Source organism: Arachis hypogaea, chromosome 7, assembly GCF_003086295.3.
Source record: "Arachis hypogaea cultivar Tifrunner chromosome 7, arahy.Tifrunner.gnm2.J5K5, whole genome shotgun sequence".
Classification (NCBI taxonomy): domain Eukaryota; kingdom Viridiplantae; phylum Streptophyta; class Magnoliopsida; order Fabales; family Fabaceae; genus Arachis; species Arachis hypogaea.
The window spans coordinates 7,765,164-7,784,816 of record NC_092042.1 but is presented as its reverse complement, the minus strand read 5'-3'; the positions used below and the strand labels follow the sequence as shown (position 1 = coordinate 7,784,816).

At 30.0% G+C, this 19,653-nt stretch overlaps 1 long non-coding RNA gene across 1 annotated transcript; it reads right to left on the bottom strand.

The window, feature by feature from the left end:
• Positions 1–4,064: 4,064 nt before the first annotated feature.
• LOC140174549 (uncharacterized) lies at positions 4,065–6,390 on the bottom strand. Its single transcript, XR_011864263.1, has 3 exons — positions 6,216–6,390; positions 6,070–6,124; positions 4,065–4,381 (listed from the first exon to the last, which is right to left on the bottom strand). It is a non-coding gene; the product is annotated as an uncharacterized lncRNA (long non-coding RNA).
• Between the last annotated feature and the right edge of the window lie 13,263 nt (positions 6,391–19,653).

Below are 19,653 nucleotides of genomic sequence, written 5' to 3'. Positions count from 1 at the left end.
TCAACGCTTTCAAATCTAACCGGAGAAGGTTCTTCATGCTCAAAGGATTCTTCACCACTAAGACTTGATGCTTGATCTTCATCACCAAGGAAACTCAATCCTTTCTCTGTCCCATCCAAGTCTTCATATGGAATATGCCTTGGAAGGTGTGCACTTTCCTCCCTAGCATCAATTTCAATCATCTTGGAGGAGTTTTCTTCAACTCTATGTTCCCATGGAGACTCCGCATCTCCCAAGTCTTCTACCACTTCTTCTTTGTCTTCAACAATTAAAGCTTCCTCCAATTGTTCCAATACAAAGCAACTTCCTTCATTTCCCACCGGAGTTTTCAATCTCTCCTTCATGCTATGCTCTTCTTTAGATTCTCCACATGTAGCCATGGGAGTTCCTTGAGTGTTCAAGCATTGGGAGGCTAATTGATTTGTTACCGCATCCAAAGCGGTCATGAAATTTTGCACATCCCTTTGCATCTCTTCTTGCCCTTGAACAAGAACACCAAGGGTTTCATCCATTAGAGATTGGGGTGGTTGGAAGGATTCATCATTTTGGGGGAAGGGTTCATAGTGGGAAGATGGTTCTTCTTGGTAGAATTGTGGTGGTTCTATGTTTTTCACTCTTTCCACTTGTTGCACAACACACTCCATGGCTACTTGAAATTGATCCAATGCTTCCTTGAGATGATCCCTTGACTCTTGTTCCTCTTGGATGTCATGAGTAGGATCATAGGGCTCTTGGATTGAAGGACATAAGTATTCTTCCATGGGAGGTTGTGGTGGAAAGTAGTATTCATCTTGTGGTTGGAAATTTTCATATGTTGGAGGTGGTTCCTCTTGGTAATAATATGGAGGAGGTGGCTCTTGAAAGTGGTGATGTTGGGATGGTGGTGGCTCTATGTGTGGTTCATATGGCTCATATGGTTGTTGGAATGGTGGATATGGATTAGGATCATATGAAGGTGGTTGGTGAAAAGAGGCTTGTGAGTGTGGTTGGGGGCCATGTTGAGGATATGGATCATAGGCATATGGTGGTGGTTCTTGAAAGTCACAAGTAGATTCACCATAGCCATTGGATTGGTGTGCATCATAGAATGGCTCTTCTTCATAGTGCATTGGTGGAGGAGGTTGTTGCCATGAAGATTGATCATATGCATATGGCTCCTCCCACCTTTGATTGTTCCATCCTTGATACACATCTTCATTGTAATCTCCACTTCCTACAACATAGTTGTAACTACACTCATAGCCAAAGTGAGAATTCATGGTAGTAAGAGAAAATAAGAAGCAAAAACTAATAAGAAATAATGAAACAAAATACTAAGACTAGCAAAAACTAACAAGCAATCCCAAAATCAAGCTATTTACAATATTCACATATATACAATAACCAATAACACAACACCATTGCAAATCCCCGGCAACGGCGCCATTTTGACGATTGGATTTTTGACGGTTTAGAATTCACAAATGAGTTCTCGTTGCAAGTATAGTTTCTAAACCAATCACTAATCCTTTCATACAAAAAGTTGTTTGTCACAAGTAACAAACCCCTAAATTTATAAACCGAAGTATTGGACCTCGGATCGTTCTCCCTAGGAATTGTAATGAAGTGTCTTGTTATTGGTTGTGAATTATATTTGGGGTTTTTAAGCTTTTGGACAAGAAATATAAATGGCAAAGAAAATAAACTAACAACTAACAAAGCTCTTGGCAAGATATGAGAACTAGAAGTTCTATCCTAGTTATCCTTCTCAATTGTGATGAGAATTGTTCATTGCTACCACTTAGTTAACCCTTACTAAAGAAAGGAAAGTCAAGTGGATGAATTGACTTGAGCCACAAGTCCTAGCCAACTCCCAAGGAAAGACTAGCTTTAGTGCACTCCAAACCAATTAGCAATCTCTCCAATTATCAATCAACAAGGGAATTAGATAACTCAAGTGTCACTAATTACTCTACCTAGGCCAAGAGTATAAAATTCTATTCTAAAATCCAACCAAGCATTTCATCAAACACTTGGAAGGCATAAAAGGAAAGCATAGTAAAATTGCAAGAAAATTAATTCTACACTACTCAATTGCAAGGAATTAAACAACAACTAATCAAATGAACACAATTATTATGAATTACCTCTAATGGAATTGGAAGAAAGTAGAAGGAACAATACTAGATCTACAACAAAGCATAAGAACAACATAAAAGAGATTACAACAAAAGAATAAAAGAAGAATGAATCTAACAACAATGAATTGAGATGTAGAAGTAGAAGAAAGCAAAGACTAAAACCTAGATCTAAGAACTAATCCTAATCCTAATCCTAATTCTAGAGAGAAGAGAGAGCTTCTCTCTCTAGAAACTAACTCTAAACTAATCCTAATGTGTGTGAATGATTGGAATCCCCTTTGCTCTTCAATCCTTGGCTTTAAATAGCATCTTTGGCGCCAAAGTTAGTTGGAATTGGGCCCCACAACCCTTCAGAATTCGTTGGTTGCGAATTCATTAAAAAATCATATATCAGCACCGACGCGTACGCGCACAGCACACGTACGCGTCCATGGGGTGATTCGCAGGTGCGCGCAAGCGCCAGTGCGCGCGCGCGTCCATGGGCGAGTTCAACTTCTTTGACTTTTCATGATTTCTCCACTTTGCATGCTTTCCTCCTCACTCCTTTGATCCATTCCTAGCCTTTTCAATCTGAAATCACTAACAAACATATCAAGGCATCTAGTGGAATCAAAGGGAGATTAAAACCATCAAATTAAGGGTCTAGAAGCATGTTTTCACATCTAGGCACAAATAAGGAGACAATCACAAAACCATGCTATTTCATTGAATAAATGTGGGTAAAAGGTTATAAAATCCCCTAAAATCAATACAAGATAACCGTAAAATGGGGTTTGTCAGTAATCGAAATTGGACCGGCTCCAGGCACTAGCTCAATTGCAAACTCAACCTCCCGATTAGGTGAAAATTCATTAATATCATTTGGAAACACATCTGGAAATTCACATACAACCGGAATCTGCTCTAAACTCTGATCATCACCTGATACTCTTGTAGTTAATAACATAACACCCTGACATTCAGTTCCAGAACATTTTACTATCATAGAATTCAAATAATAACTATTCACCACATCCGACGCTTCTGACCATTCAGGCATAAACTGTACTGACTTCTCAGAACAATAAAGCAAAACATGGTTCTTAAATAACCAATCTCCCGACTATCACAGCGTCACCTGCCTGCAGGATACATCGTGTCCCCTGTCACCAATACTGAGCCTCACCTTGTAGTTGATAAGTTCCAAATTCAACCCATTGCTTCTCAGGAGCCTGTTGGGCCTGCAATGACCGTTCCATAGCTTGAATCCAATTATCTGCGTCATTGGGATTGAGGTTCCCCTGAAGGTCGGAGGGTAAACTTTCAGAAATGTAGCAAGTGTCATAGGACTATCATCATCATTATTATTCCCGTGATTACACTGGTTTATCTTATTACCCAGTGCCTCAGCTGTTGTCTGCATAGCTGCAGCCATATTTCCTAGAGTAGCCATAAAGTCTACTGGATTATTCCCTACTGGACTAGGAGTAACGATGCCTATCCTACCTCTACCTCGCCCGCGACCGCGTCTGCGAGTCGACATCTGGTCCTTATACACACCAAACAAGTGATATTAAGTTGATTAGTCTCAATATCGCAGGTCTAATGCTTTAAGTTCCAAATGCATGCTCACAAACGTTTATGCCATATATATCAATCAGATATCCTAATAGCACATAAACACATATACAGAGAATGCACAGAAGTACAATCAGTCCGTCTTTCAGGCTCTATAGGAACGAACTGCTCTGATACCATAATGTAACACCCTACCACATTAAGCTTTATGCTTAAGTCGTAAAACAGAGGTGGTGTGGTATTACGACCTCTAAAATAAAATGAGTACACATAATAGCAGAAGAATTATAATATGCTAGGAGCCTTGAAGAATAGAGGAAATAAAAAAAATCGCGAATATAAAAGCACAACGCTCGAGAAATGAGTTAACTTGCGTGCAAAGAAAGCTACAGCTATCAAGTGTCAAGTAACCCAAAACAGGAATAGAGAGTCAAAGATACAAAATAACGAGCTCCTGACTCAGCCTGCGAAGTCAAGACTGGCCGGAGAATATACACACATATATACATATATATACATATCCAAAACCCAAATGTACATAAACAAAATCCTGCCTCTCCATACACCTCTAGGAGGATCAAAAAGAATAAGTTATGTGGAGAGAAAGGTAAGTACATATATATACATCATAGGATAACAAATAACCCAGTAACCACTCCGCTTCAAGAGTCCAGACGCCTAACGAGATGCCTCTCGACCTGCATCTGAAAAACAATAACATAGTATGGAATGAGAACCGAAGGTTCTCAGTATGGTAAAGGTGCCACACACATAATATATAAGGTCCTGGGAATGCCAGAGGCAATCCTAGAACGCCGACACTCAAATTATAGAGCTTAAAGTATTAAATAGAAGCCATAAAAGGTGGTTTACTAAGGATATTTAAACCTAACTTAACTTAACCTTAAATCTAAATCCCATTCTGCCATTCCTCCTTACCTCCAACTCCATCATGCATTTTCACAGATAGGTAAACAAACAAAGGCAAGCACAAGAAGGTTACAAGTACTGCAGATAACAAATATACATTTAACATGGCAAGTACATTTAGGCACACCCAATTAATACACAAGCAAGTAATTCAAGTAATATGCATATGATGCATGCCTGTCCTATGGCTGATGAGGCTCATCTGTCGGTTATCCAGCCAACCCGACAAGTCTGAATTGTACTTAGACTGTCCCCCGACGTGCATCCCCAAGAGTCTATGCATAGTTTTTCTCAAATAATCAATAATACTCAAAAGGGGTAACATTCCCGGGAATTTATATAGTGCCCGGTCACACACTTACGTCGTAGGGTCAACAGAGTATCGAGTTTTCAACCTGGTACACGTGGTGGCAAGCCACGGCACTTAATCCAGGGAATCTCGTATCTCAGATTATTCAAATTCATAAGCCATATAAATAATTCAATTATAATTCATCAACATCAACATCATTCTCAATCGCATTTCATTCATCATCATACATCAACCATATTCAATCCTTATCCTTCATTATCACACCTCCCATTCCGTCCATCAATAGTTCCAATTCAAAACATAACTCATTCTTTCCTAAATGAATCAAACTTAAAACATACTCATTTTCTTAATAACTCTAAATCAAACCATATAACCTTTGAATCTAAATCTTTTTAAATAATCATATAAACAAAATCTCTAATTTTTTATAAAATTTCGGCAGCATCTCCTCTAAAACTCAGACTTTGCCACCCTTTTCGGGTCCAAACCTGCTTTCTTTTCAATTCAACATACCCTTCCTCATTATCATAACAATCTCCACAAAAAATCTACCTCAGATCAACAATTAAACTCATACAATATTCAAATCCAACAACCAAAATTCAACTAAGAGTCATAGTTCACAAATCCTAGGCTTTTAACACAAAATACCTCAAATCAATAATTCACCGAATCATTAATTAATCAACAAGCACCAAACCAACTATGTTCATCAACAATAACATTCAACTATAATTCTCTCCAAATTAACATAACAACATTCACCATCCAAAATTAATAACTAATTATCCAATAAACTTCAACCAATTATATTCATCGACAAATTACTAAATATTAAACATACACCTGCATTCCAACTTATCCTATGGTCATCTAGCCTAAGTTTTCACAGAACATTATATATTAAATGCAAGAAACCTAAACCATACCTTGGTCGATTTCCATATAACGACCAAAGAAAATTATTTAAAACCAAGGCACCCCTTCAAAATTCAACTAATCAACTTCCTCCAAGTTCCAATATTCACAATTTCAAGCTCCAATTATTTATTCACAACCTAATACACATTCATAACACATATATACCCAATTTAATACTCAAAGCTCAAATTCAAAGAAAATAAAATAGAATTATCGTATCCTCACCTTACCCAAACTTCACATAAGCAAGAGTGAATATTTTTCTCAAGCTAATTGGATCCTAAAACATCAAAAATCAAAGAAATTCAATACCCATTCTCAAAACTCAAAAATTGGAGGAAAAGAGTGGCTAAGAATATTTGAGGGCTTACCTATGAAATTGTTCCGGTAGAAATATAGAGGTCAACGCAGTGGACGCGTGGCCGCAAACAGTGCGGCGATCGGAGCTCGGATCGGAAAGTTACGGCGCCTTGAACTTGGAACGAGGGTTCGGACCCTTTTCTTCTTCTCCCTGGACGCAAGCTTTCAGCGTCACGTTGCTGAAATGAGGGAGATGTAATGCGTGGGTTCATTTAAAAGGGCTGGTCCGGTTGGACCGATAGCCCGGTTCGGGTCCGGTTCAACCGGTTCGGACCGTTTGGTCCAATCTTGGACTGTTTTCTTTGAAATTGGTGTCAAAATTCTCGTTTCGATGAGCTCTATCCTAATTTAATATAATATTCACATTTATAATCCTCCTGATTAAAAACTAATTTATTGACTAATTATTTACTAATTTAATGGGGTTTACAGCAGGTCCTTATAGTTTTATCAAATTTTCAATAAGATCCTTATACTTTTTTTCTTTTTAATTGGGTCCTTATACATTAATTTTTTTTTCAATTTAGTCCCTATTAACGTTAAACGTTAAAAAAAATGTTAATGAATTATGAAATTACTTGTATACCCTTAGGGACCTAATTGAAATGAGACCTAATTGAAAATTCAGTAAAACTATAATATTTAATGAAAGATATTCCTATAATCCCTATTCAATGATTTTACGACATGAAAGATATTCTTATAGTCCATTTTATTTTGTCACTATCATTCTTTTGTGTATTTATATACAAATTGTATCAAAAATATATATTTTTTTTACTTTCAAAAAATACCTTATCTTAAAAACATAAAAAAAAAGGAAGGGATAAAATGAAATAGAAATAATAGTAATAAGTATATGTAAAATTCGGTTTCCATCATTCAAGTATTCATTATGATCATGTAACATTTTACATTTATGTGGATTTATGGAATATAGTTTATATCTTTATCATATCATGGTACACCATAAAAAATCACAAGACTATGTAATTTGTGTTATTGAAATTTGAATCTAAAAACGAAACCACAGAAAATGTAGTTTTTAGTGTAATACAGATAATTTAGAAACCAGTTCTTTGTTGCCGCCTTCCACACTCTGAACTAGTATAAGATTAACAATAACATTGATATCGCCGATTTTCAAGCCGAGAAAGATTTTGAAAGAGCAAACTTGAGTTCATCAAGTGTCTCAACAAGATAGTCTTTTTCACCAAAAATTTCAATCAAAATATGGTAATCTGCTTTCAAAACAAAAGAAGTCGGAGTAAAACCATCTTTGTGAGATCTATTCATCTCTTTGGGGTTCTTCGGGCACTTATTCCATATACACCTCCATATACCCATCACTAAAAATAAAAAATGCATAACTATATTTAACACATTTCTATTAGCAACTTTTACATGCAACATCTATATAACATATAATCTCACGTACACAACATTTCAATCAACCATGGATGTATTGAAACCATTATGATAAAAAAATAATAAATAATCTTACCTCAATGAAGTTAATAATGGCATTCAGGTTAGATCCATTAGTATCTTTCAGAGTTGACAGCGCTTCTAAAACCATTGCATTGTACTTGGTGAGAAGATAAACAAAAGCAACCAAATCTCAAAACAATTCAAAAGTAACAAAATACCTTATTTTATTGAGGCATACAACAGTTTTAATCACAACTACAATCTTAATCCACATCATTTAATTGCAATAATCCATATAGTATTAGTGACATCAATTTGCATACACAGGAGGATTCTTGGCATCTTTGTCTTTTGAAAGGAATCACCCACAACAACAGAAAGATCAGGTTGATGAATCATAGTGGTGACAGGAGTAGCATCTTTCCCAGAAATAACAATGGCATTACCAGCAGGGCTGCAGCCTTGATTCTAGGAACCCTATATTTTTTTTTACCTTTGAGTGTCATTGCTAATTCTCATTCTTCGCCACTTATCCTAAATTACCACAAAAGAACAAAAATTAAAAATCCTAAACTTTTGACTCAGTTTTTTCACACTCAAATTTCACCATTTATCCAGAAAACAAAATACACGAAAGAGAATTAGACACATTGCAGTAAAATTTAAAACCTAAAGACGCGAAATTGAAAAGGCTACTTAGGAGAATTTTGTAATGTGAAGTGAGAAAGGGTGCGAATTGGGGATCTTTGAGAATGTTCTTCCACTTTCCTTCCCAGATATTCTAGCCCATGCCTTATATTATGAAACTTGCCATCATGATGTATGTCTATGGTAAAATTCAAATCTCCCATCACTATATTAAAAAAAAAAACAGAATCTTAATAAAATAGCATCATCACAGCAACAACAAACAACAATCAAGAATAAACTAAATTCATCATCAACAAAATTAATTTATATGCCAATTCACCAATTAACAAAATCCTTGTTAATAAATATCCATATTATAAACCTTAAATAAACTATTATATCAAAACAATCCAGAAATCAATTCAACAAATAGATACTCAACCAATGTCATATTTCTAAAAAAAATAAAATTAGCATAAAAATCAAATTTTAAAATTGAAAATAGAAGTTTTTTTGTCACCTGTTTACAGACAGTTCGAATATAGGGAGATCGAGCAGAAACACAACACAGGGACGAAAGGTCAGGTACTACAAGGCTCCACTCCGTGCGGTGTAGCGACGTCAGGCGAGGCGAAGCACCACGAGGAACGGCGACGGCTTGGACAGGCAAACGGCACAGAAAACCTTCGAATAGAACAAAGCAGAGCAGACCAGCGCAAAGAAGGAGGCGACGGACATCAGACCACCAAGCATCTGTTGCAGATGACACCAGAGATGGATGACGACGACAGACTGACGCAGAAGGTGACAGTGGACGCGATCTCCAGAGAGCAGCTTAGGATTTTTTTTCTTTGGGATAAAATGCAAGGGGTGCTTTTAGTATTTTGAAAAAATTAATGTTTGTTCAGCTAGTTACTCCAACCAACTGACAAGAAAATTTGTTTTTTACCAAGAATATTCTGTTATCTTAAACATTTTTTTCACGGCAGGGACTTAATTGAAAAAAAATTAACGTATAGAAACCCAATTGAAAAGAAAAAAAGTATAGGGACCTAATTGAAAATTCGGTGTAGGGACCTGAAGAATAAATAAACCAAAATTATATTAAAATAATTTTGAAAAATACTAGGAGTCATAAGAATTTATTATTTTTGGCCATCACTTAACAATCAACTCAATTTCTTTAGTCTAATTTTTTTAGTCTAGTAATCCAACAACATACTTTATTCCATATTTTTAAATATTGATGGCTAATTGATGAACAAAAACACTTTTTATTTTTAATATTGAAGTAGCAATGGTCATTTTCTTAAAATGTAGACTGTTAGAGTGTTATTCTCAAATATGAAATCGTTTAATTAGAGAAGCAGAAATTGGACAGTCCGATTTATTAAAGGTACAAAAATTAAACTATCCGATTTGTAAAAAGTACGAAAATCATACCGTTCGATTCGTGTTAAAAAATATTAAAAATTTGATGTACAAAAATCGGACTCTCCGACTTGTGTACTTTTCATAATTTTATAAAATACTAAAAATTATAATTTTAAGATATATCACTATTTTTATTTTTATACAAAAAATTTAAATTTTGATAATTTTTTATCGTTTTTCTATATTTTAAGAGAAAATTTCTTCTTTTATTATTTTTTTATTCAAACAAAGTATAAATCAGAATTGATTAACTCATCTTCTATGCTAATATCACCAAAATATGTATAATTGATTTGTGATTTGGATCCTCTAAAGTTTGAATTTTATTTTAAAAAATGAAGTGTGATCTCTCACCATTAATTTTATAAGTGGGACCAAAAATAAATATAAAAAAATTATTTAAGAATAAAAAATCACACTTTACTTTTTAAAATAAAATTTACAATTTTAAAAAATCCAAATCCATTGATTTGGCTTGTTTAAACTTTGAATGAGTCAAATATGCTGTCAAACAAATTAAACGGGGTAGGTATCCAAGAAACCATGAATTTGGATTCCAAATTAATAAAGTCAATTACCTCTGAATTCAAGAAAGAAGCATACACGTGCACAAGGAAAGTGAGACATAGAGAGACAAAATTGTTAAATCCATGTGAGAAAGTGATGGAACACAATGCCAAAACTAAACAAAAGCCAATTTAAACAAAGCAAGCATTAATCGAGTACAAAATTCCAGGCATTTCTGTCGTTCAATGTCTAAAGTCTTATTTCCCAATCCCAAAACACCTTAGATATGTTAAAAAACAAAAACAAAAACAACGAGCTTCACAAGTTGCGTGTACTTGAAGATATGTTACTATATGAACAAATTAATTAAGTAGCCTAGAATCGTATAAAATAATTCGGAAAAAATGTCCAATCAAGTAAGCTAATTATGCGAAAAATAAAACATTTTTGTGAGCAATTTTTATTAGTAATTATAATTAAAAACTAGTGGGTGATTGTTTAGGTTAAGGAATATATTCCAAATAATCATATATAGTCCGAAAATATTATACTCGAGCATTATTAAAAAAAACTTGTCTGTTTAATGTACAATAAATGGTTTTCATTTTTATAATTATATTAAATGTATAACAAAATCGACTATAAAAATCAGTCACTCATATAAAATATACATTAAAAATAAATTAAATTATACATATATTTATATAAAAATATAAAATAATTAATATTGGTGATTAATTTTGATATATAAATAATATTTTATTATTTTTAATATTTCCATGAATAAATTATAGAATACGTTTATTTTATTATATATATTTATGAAAATAAATTCTTAATTTCTAAAATAATCCTAATATCAATAAAAAGATGAGCTCTTTGACGAGAAACATAATATAATTGAGAGATATAATAAAAATTAAAAATTTTATATCATTACTTTTATTCCCTTGACATAAAACTATCAAATACCTGCATTTTTTCATAATAATAAATTTTCATTTTTTAAATAAAAATTTATTTTTTTAAAAATTATTTTTAGAAATTAGATTATAAAAATTTCAAATAATATAAAAATAATTTATTATATTAAAAATTTTTGAAAATAAATTTTTATAAATAAATTGAAATTCCTTATAATTAAAAAGTAAAAAAATAGTGCCTTTTAATAAGAGACAACTTATCAAGAGAGAAAATGAAAGTCAACAACTATTTTCCTCGGGCGTAATGTGTGCCGTATAATTTTGAAAAGGGTTACCTTCTTCCACACTTTCCACCAAGAACAAGAACTTAACTACTATATATATGTGTGCATTAAATATCTAAAACTTAACACAAGACTATTAATTACCCAATATATATTAAGAACATAAAAAATATAAAATCATGTAAAACTAATAATATAAAAACACAATCTTTGCATGTTTCTCACTAAATTGTACTACTGTATATACACAGAACTTTCAAGTTTCAATATGCATTATGGTAAGGTGTACATATATATATATATATATATATATATATATATATATATATATATATATATATATAATTATATATAAAAAATGCTAAAAATTGAATGTTAATTGTTTGGTGACAGGACGAATGTAGTAGTTCCAATGTCAAATATCAGGTAACGAAATTTTTGTCTTTAATTAGAGCACTAATATACAAATAATAATAATAATTTCATTTTAAAGTATTTTGGCATCTAATTCCCTTGTCAAATTCACGGGTTTAAATGTTTAATCATTCTACCTAATGTGGAACAAAACAAAAAGGTTATTATATTAGACTTATCAGTTATATTGGAAAAAAAAAAAAGAAATTTACTAATAACTACGCTCTGCATAGAAACTATAAAAAGCTTATTTATGTTTTGCAGTTTGAATGTAATAGTCTACTCGTCAATTGAGGATAAATTTTGCTTCAGGCTATTTTTTTTTTCTCTTTGTAAAAAGGAAAAAAATGAAATAACTAACTTATTGTTTTGATCTACTCTAGAGTAGTCAATTTTAAAGTGCATTCTATTTAATTTCGTTCCCTTAGTGTGAGAAGTGAGAACCAATTAAGTCTAATAACTGAATCCCAAAAAAGCAGTCCAAAAAATAAGAATGGTTAAGATAAAATTATTTATATTATTTTTTATTAGTTTAAGTAATTTTTGAAAAAAATAATTTCATAATATACTATATATCAAAAGTTCTATAATCTAGCTACAGATTTAAAATTCGATTTCTGTTAATAAAATGGCTTAAGTAAGAACTATTCAATACTTATAAAACTCTCATCATAATTCATAATCACATAACATTTTATATATACTACCATACATTAGTATTCTCCTTTCATGTTTATAATTGAATATCTTTTGCAAGTGAAATTCACAAGATGAACATCAAAATGTTCAAATAAAATAAAAAAATATCCAACTCAAGCATAAAAACTGTTAGCTAAATTGGTGAGAATTATTATTACCAATAATATATGTTTAATTTAAAAAGATTATTTTCATAAATTCATAATAATATATCCTAAGTGTAATGCATGGCTTCTAAATTCTTCTAAGTGTCGGTCCATGATTCAAATGGATAATCAATACAAAATTAGTAATACATCCCAATACCTGGCCCTTAGAAGAGTCTCGTTCTTAATAAATAATACACATGCAAACTAGTTAGGTGGGAACTGGTGTATCTTATGAAATAATTTTCAAGCTAATAATAATAAGTTAGATTAACAATTAATTAATAATAATGAAAACATGACGAGAAACTGTTTGTGGCGTCAACTGAATTGCCGTGTTACCTAGAAACTATGATGCAGGCAAATTGGGTCGCACGTCACCAAAATGAAGTTTAGGCTTTTAGCACAAACGGGCATGTTTTCCACTTCCCAATAATTATATTCAATTTCCCCTCAACCACACTTTTTTCTTTTTTTTATATATTTTTGTTAGACTGGTCAATGTGTCATCAGAAATGTATTATTCAATGAAAAAAAGAGTTAGATTTAATTTCCAAACAAGCTAAGATAAATTCATATATATATATATATATCCTCCCCCCCCCCCAAAAAATAAAATTTAATTTCAACCTATGTGAGTAAAATTCTTTCATATTAACACTTAATTAGGAGGTAAAAGTACTTAGTTTTCTATTCACACTATCTTAAAGAAATACTATTTTTTGCATAAGCAATACACTTAATTAGATATCAATATAAAAAAAATTGTAGTGATATGCATTATATAAAAGGTAAAACTTTTTTTTAAAAATAATATAATTGTCTAGCAAAATTTTCATTATCACCAATCTGCAGAAACATATAGTAGGAGTTATGCATAATAATCTCTAATAAGTTTATTTATAAATATACATGCTATTATAATTGAGATAGGAAGGGAGAGAGAGAAACAGGCAAACGAAGAGGAGGGACTAGCTAGCTAGCTAGGAAAACCAGCAACAAAATTTATTTCACTTTATAAATTTTTTGTGACCATTGATGAAGTTTTAAGGCTAAGAACCGTTTACAAATAATTGCCTAATAACCCCATATAATTGAATCAACAATAATATTATAGGAGTATAGGTATGAATAATAATAAATCACAACAAAAATAAAATAAGCTTAACAAAAAAAAGAAGAAGAAGAAGAAGAACAAAATCTATAAAGTTCATGAAGGTGAAGAAAAAAATGCCTGGCTTTCCCATGTACGCCGCTAAATCAATCTTCTTCCACCGGTGAATTCTCCACCATCGATCATAACCCTATCATCTTCTTCTTCTTCTTGTAGCACAAAACATCATCATCACCACATGATTGAAAATGATAATGATCATAATAATAATAATAATAATAACAATAATGAACATCTTCATCATCCTCATCATAAGGGTCCGTATGATGAATGATTGCAACGGCATTATTATTGTTGTCATCCATAAATAATAGTTTCTTCTTCTTATTATTATTATTGTTCATGATTATGATGAAAGTATCATATCATGGTACTTTTTTTTCCCTTCTCTTTGGTTCCGAAAAGACACAAAGTAGGGTGGAGTTTCTGAATTTACTTTGAAGGGAAAAGGAACAGTGTTATTGAAAAAGGGTGTCACTTTGTGTTTTTGTGTTTATAACTAAGAGAGAGAGAGAGAGAGAGAGAGAGAGAGAGAGAGAGAGAGAGAGAGAGAGAGAGAGAGAGAGAGAGAGAGAGAGAGAGAGAGAGAGAGAGAGAGAGAGAGAATTGTATGTAGATGGAGGAAGGGTGTTCCCAAGAAGAAGACGAGCGTTTCAAATACTAGTGTCCTTAATTATTTTTTCTTTTCTTATTAATATTTAATAATGCATGTTATTTAACAAAAACCAAATTGTTAGAATAATCCTTAATTATAGCCTTTTCCCGTTTGAAACTCTGAATTTATTAAAACATAAAACACTTAAATTGCTGTTTAACAAACTTTGGATATTTTGGTTTTTAATAAATTTTTATTTTTTTAGAAAAATTATTCTTATTAAATAAATTGGTCTTTTTGTTATTTTAATTAAAAAATTAATTTATTTTATAATAATATTTTATAATTTAATTATTTTATAACAAATTTATTAGACTTTATTTGTCCAAAAAATATATTAAAAATTTGATCGAAATAAAGTAACACATCAAAGTCATTTTTAAAGATTTTTAGAAAATAAAATTTGTCTGATATTAAAATGTTTGATCTAAAATTTTTTAAAAATTAATTTAGATATTTATTCTTATTTAAATTATTGGTCCTTCAATAAAATTGATTTTGTCATTAGATTAGAAAAACTATTAACATTATACAAGTTTAATGAAAGGGAATGATGAAAATAATAAAAATATAAATCATGTTTTTTTCAACTTTTACAGATTACGTACGATACATGAAGTTTATCTATGATGTACGGATACTGACACGGACATAGGACACGACAAGATACGGAATACGCCGACACGCAAATTTTAAAATCTTACATGACAAGGGGACACGTATACATATTAAATATAAAGTATTTTTTAAATAAACTTTAATGATATTTTAATATTTTATTGATATTAAAATATAAATTAATTTTTTAAATTATTTTTAATATCTTATTTTAATTATATCAAGTATTTAAAATTTTTTTTGTTTTAATAAATAATATTATATACTATATCTAAATTTTTTTTAAAAATATATATTAAGAATAAGATCGGACACGCTGACACGTGATGGTATTTGGGTGTGTCCAAGTGTGTCCGAAAAAGAATTTTTATTTTTTATTGAGACACGGTTTGGACACAGCAGACACATGTGTCGGATGAGTGTCAGTAAGTGTCGTGTCTAAAATGTGTCTGACACGCAGACACGACAACTTAACAAAGTGTCCGTACTTCATAGAAGTGTATACTTTTATTTATTACCATAAAATATTGTCATCAAAATTTTTCAACAAATCATGAACTAAAAATAGCATTACTCTTCATTTATCTCCTATGGGTAGGTGGGCCATGGAAAAGAAGGCATTTTTGTTTCACACGTTGGGGTGGTTCTCTTTGTCTTCCCCCTCAAACAACAGTCAATGGTTTTAGCTATAACCCATAACCCTCCATGACTTCATCAATGAGTAATGACCAAACCCACTTAATATATTCATAAATTACTCATTGATGACTTCAACCTATAACTATGTATTTTAGGTTGAGTTTTGTTATCCTACTTTTTCTTTTTGGAAATTTAGCTCCTCTATAGAGTGAGTGTATACTATGGTAAAATGAAAAAAATTAAACAAAAAAAAACAAACACTATAGTTATATTATTATTTGAATATTACTGATAGTGTATAAATCTAGGGAAAGTATAAGGAGCCAATGGTCTAAGCGTACAATGTGTACAATGGAGATTTATGAAGTATTAGAGATATGACCATTAGTGTTATATTGTCTTGTCAGGTTACGTTTTTGGGATGAGTGGGTTAATGACATGGTATTAGAGTTCTAGATCCAAAAGGTCAAGGGTTCAATCTTTGGTGAACTCTAAAATCAACCTGGTATCCGGATGGTTATTCTGGATAGTATGGGTGATGTTCATTTTATTCATGGACCAAAGATTTAGTCCATTGTACACATTGTACACTTAGGCCATTGGCTTCCTAAGTACAAGGAGATTAATCTTAATCTAAATTGCTTCATTACTTTCTTTTCTTTTATAGTTGTTGGGACATTTTGTACTTTTTCTTTATAATTATATATCAGTTATGAACTCTGTTTAATTATTAAATTAGTTTTTTTCACAAATTGAATTGATTGAATAATTAGTTTGTTGTTGATCATCTATTTAAATAAGTATCAAATATTCAAATTTTTGTCTGTTATATATAATAATTCATTGACTAACAATTTATTAATTTTGAATTTGTTACATTAAAATATATCATAAAATAACCTAATATTTTTTCTAAAGAAAAAAGTTATTTATTTTTATATTATCTTACATTTCTTTCCAATTTTGGTCTAGGCGGAGAATTGAACAATGTAACTCCAGAAAAAGATTACAAAGTAATTTTCTTTTTTTTAAAAAAAAAAAAACTCAGAAATATGGAAAGCTGTTGATATATGTGGCTGATGAGATATTGGGATTAACAAATATAATTAGATTAAGGTCTTTTTTGGATAAATAATTTAATTAAAATTTTTTTTAAAAATAATTTAAATAATAAATAATTATATTAAAAATAGTTTATAAATAAGTTATTTTGTATTTGAATTTTTAGTTCTAAAAATATTTATTTTATAAAAATATGATAAAAAATATTAGTATTATAAAAAAATTATTTTTTTAATTTTTTTATAAACTATTAAATAAATTCTTAAAAAATTACAATTTAATTTTAAAAATTATACCAAACATTAATATTATTATTTTTATAAATAAAAAATATAAAAAAATTATTTTTAAAACTTTTTAAATGAACCCTAAACCTATGGGCCGTTTAAATAAATATTTGACAGTGTAGTATGTGACACTTGTCTCTACTAACGTTTTATTAAAAGTTTTAAAACCTTGCACAGATTCATGTTCCTCCATTGCCGGATATGCAACAACTTCAAGTTAAATATATAAACAATATTTGCTTAATTATTAATAATTTTGGAGTAGTATGCACTATGTAGTGGTTTTTTTATGCAACTAGTAGTATATACTTAGTGCTGGGTTTAAATATATAATATGCTCTTTTGAACGGACTAGATTCGATCTTATCGTCTTGCTTGAAGCATATAAAGAATATCAATAATTATTGAACAAAATAATTAGTGTTGTGTCGTGTGTGACTTCTGCTCGATCACTCCGATCCATGTGAATATGTGATATCCTTATTAGTAGTGTAATATATATTAGGGTAAAAAACGTAAATAAGCTAAGGGAGCTGAGAAATTACGTAAATCTGCTAAATTAAAAATTATTTTATAAATGAGCTAAAGTATATTATTATATAATTTGAATTAGGTTGGTTTGAACTACAAAAATATATGATTCGAATCAAGGTAGCTTGAATATTGATGAAACAAGTGATGCATGTAATTCGAACCTAGTTGGTTCGAACTAGAATTGAGAGTAATTCGAACTAGGTAAGTTCGAATTACACACGCTTCAACAAGTAATTCGAACCTAATTGATTCGAATTAATCAAAGTTTGCCTCGAATAGTAATTCGAATTATGCTTTTAAAAAATTAGTAATTTATTAAAAAAATTTATTAAAAAATTTATTAAAAAAATTAATAATTTAAAAATTAAAAAATATATATTTTATTTCATACGTTAAAAAAAAAGCTAACAAAATATTTAATTACGAGACTTTTTTAAAATATTAATGAACTATCAATTCGAATTCTATACAATACTTTTTTGTCTATTTTTAATAGCTCATGAATATTTTTTAATAAATTTTTTTAAATTATACTACAAATAATATTTTATCCTATGCAAAATAATTTAAAAAAATGGCTTAGAAAATGTTTGGAGTACTATAAAAATTTGTAATGTTCTAATAACTTAGGTAAATACATGAATGTACTCAAATTTTAAATAAAATATTCTACAAAGTCAATAATAATTTAGAAATGAAAGAAAATATTTTATTCCATACAAAATAATTAAAAAATATATTTTATTCTATACAAAATAATTTTAAAAAATGGCTTAAAAGATGTTATGAGTACTATAAAAGTTTGTAATATTCTAGTGATTTAGATAAATACATGATAAAAATATTTTTTCTTTAATTTCTAAATTATTAGTGACTATGTAGAGTATTTCTTTAATGTCCTAAGTCATTAGGACATTACATATTTTGATAGTACTTCTAAAATTTTTTAAGCCATTTTTTAAATTATTTTACATAGAATAAAACATTTTTTGTGGTATAATTTAAATAAATTTATTAAAAAATATTCATTAGCTATAAAAAATGGGCAAAAGAGTACTGTATAGAATTCGAATTGCTCACCATATAATTTGAATCAGAGTGATTCAAACTTTCACATGCGTAATTCGAATCATGTAATATCTCACCATATAATTTAAATAATTTTATTAAAAATTATCATGAATATTTTTTAATAAATTTATTTAAATTATACCACAAAAAAATATTTTATTCTATGCAAAATAATTTAAAAAATGGCTTAAAAATGTTAGAAGTACTATAAAATTTGTAATGTCCTAATAACCTAGGACATTAAAGAAATACTCCACATAGTCACTAATAATTTAGAAATTAAAAAAAAATATTTTTATTATGTATTTACCTAAATCAATAGAATATTACAAACTTTTATAATACTCATAACATCTTTTAAGCTATTTTTTAAAATTATTTTGTATAGAATAAAATATATTTTTTAATTATTTTGTATGGAATAAAATATATATTTTTTAATTTTTAAATTATTAATTTTTTTAATAAATTTTTTAATAATTTTTTAAATAAATTATTAATTTTTTAACAGCATAGTTCGAATTACTGTTCGAGGCAAAATTTGACTAATTCAAACCAACTAGGTTCGAATTACTTGCTGAAGCGTCCAAACGTGTAATTCGAACTCACCTAGTTCGAATTACTCTCAATCCTAGTTCGAACCAACTAGGTTCGAATTACATGCATCACTTGTTCCATCAATATTCGAGCTACCTTAGTTCGAATTATGTGTTTTTGTAGTTCGAGCCAACCTGGTTCGAATTATATAATAATGTACTTTGGCTCGTTAGTAAAGCAATTTTCAATTTGGTGAATTTGTGTAATTTCTCAACTCCTTTGATTTATTTACGTTTTTTACCTTATATATTATATAGTTATTTAAAAGGTAAATAAATATTCAAGCTCCGTTTTTCTTGTATGAAAGAGTTGAACTTTAATACTTTATTAATCAAAGTTATTAA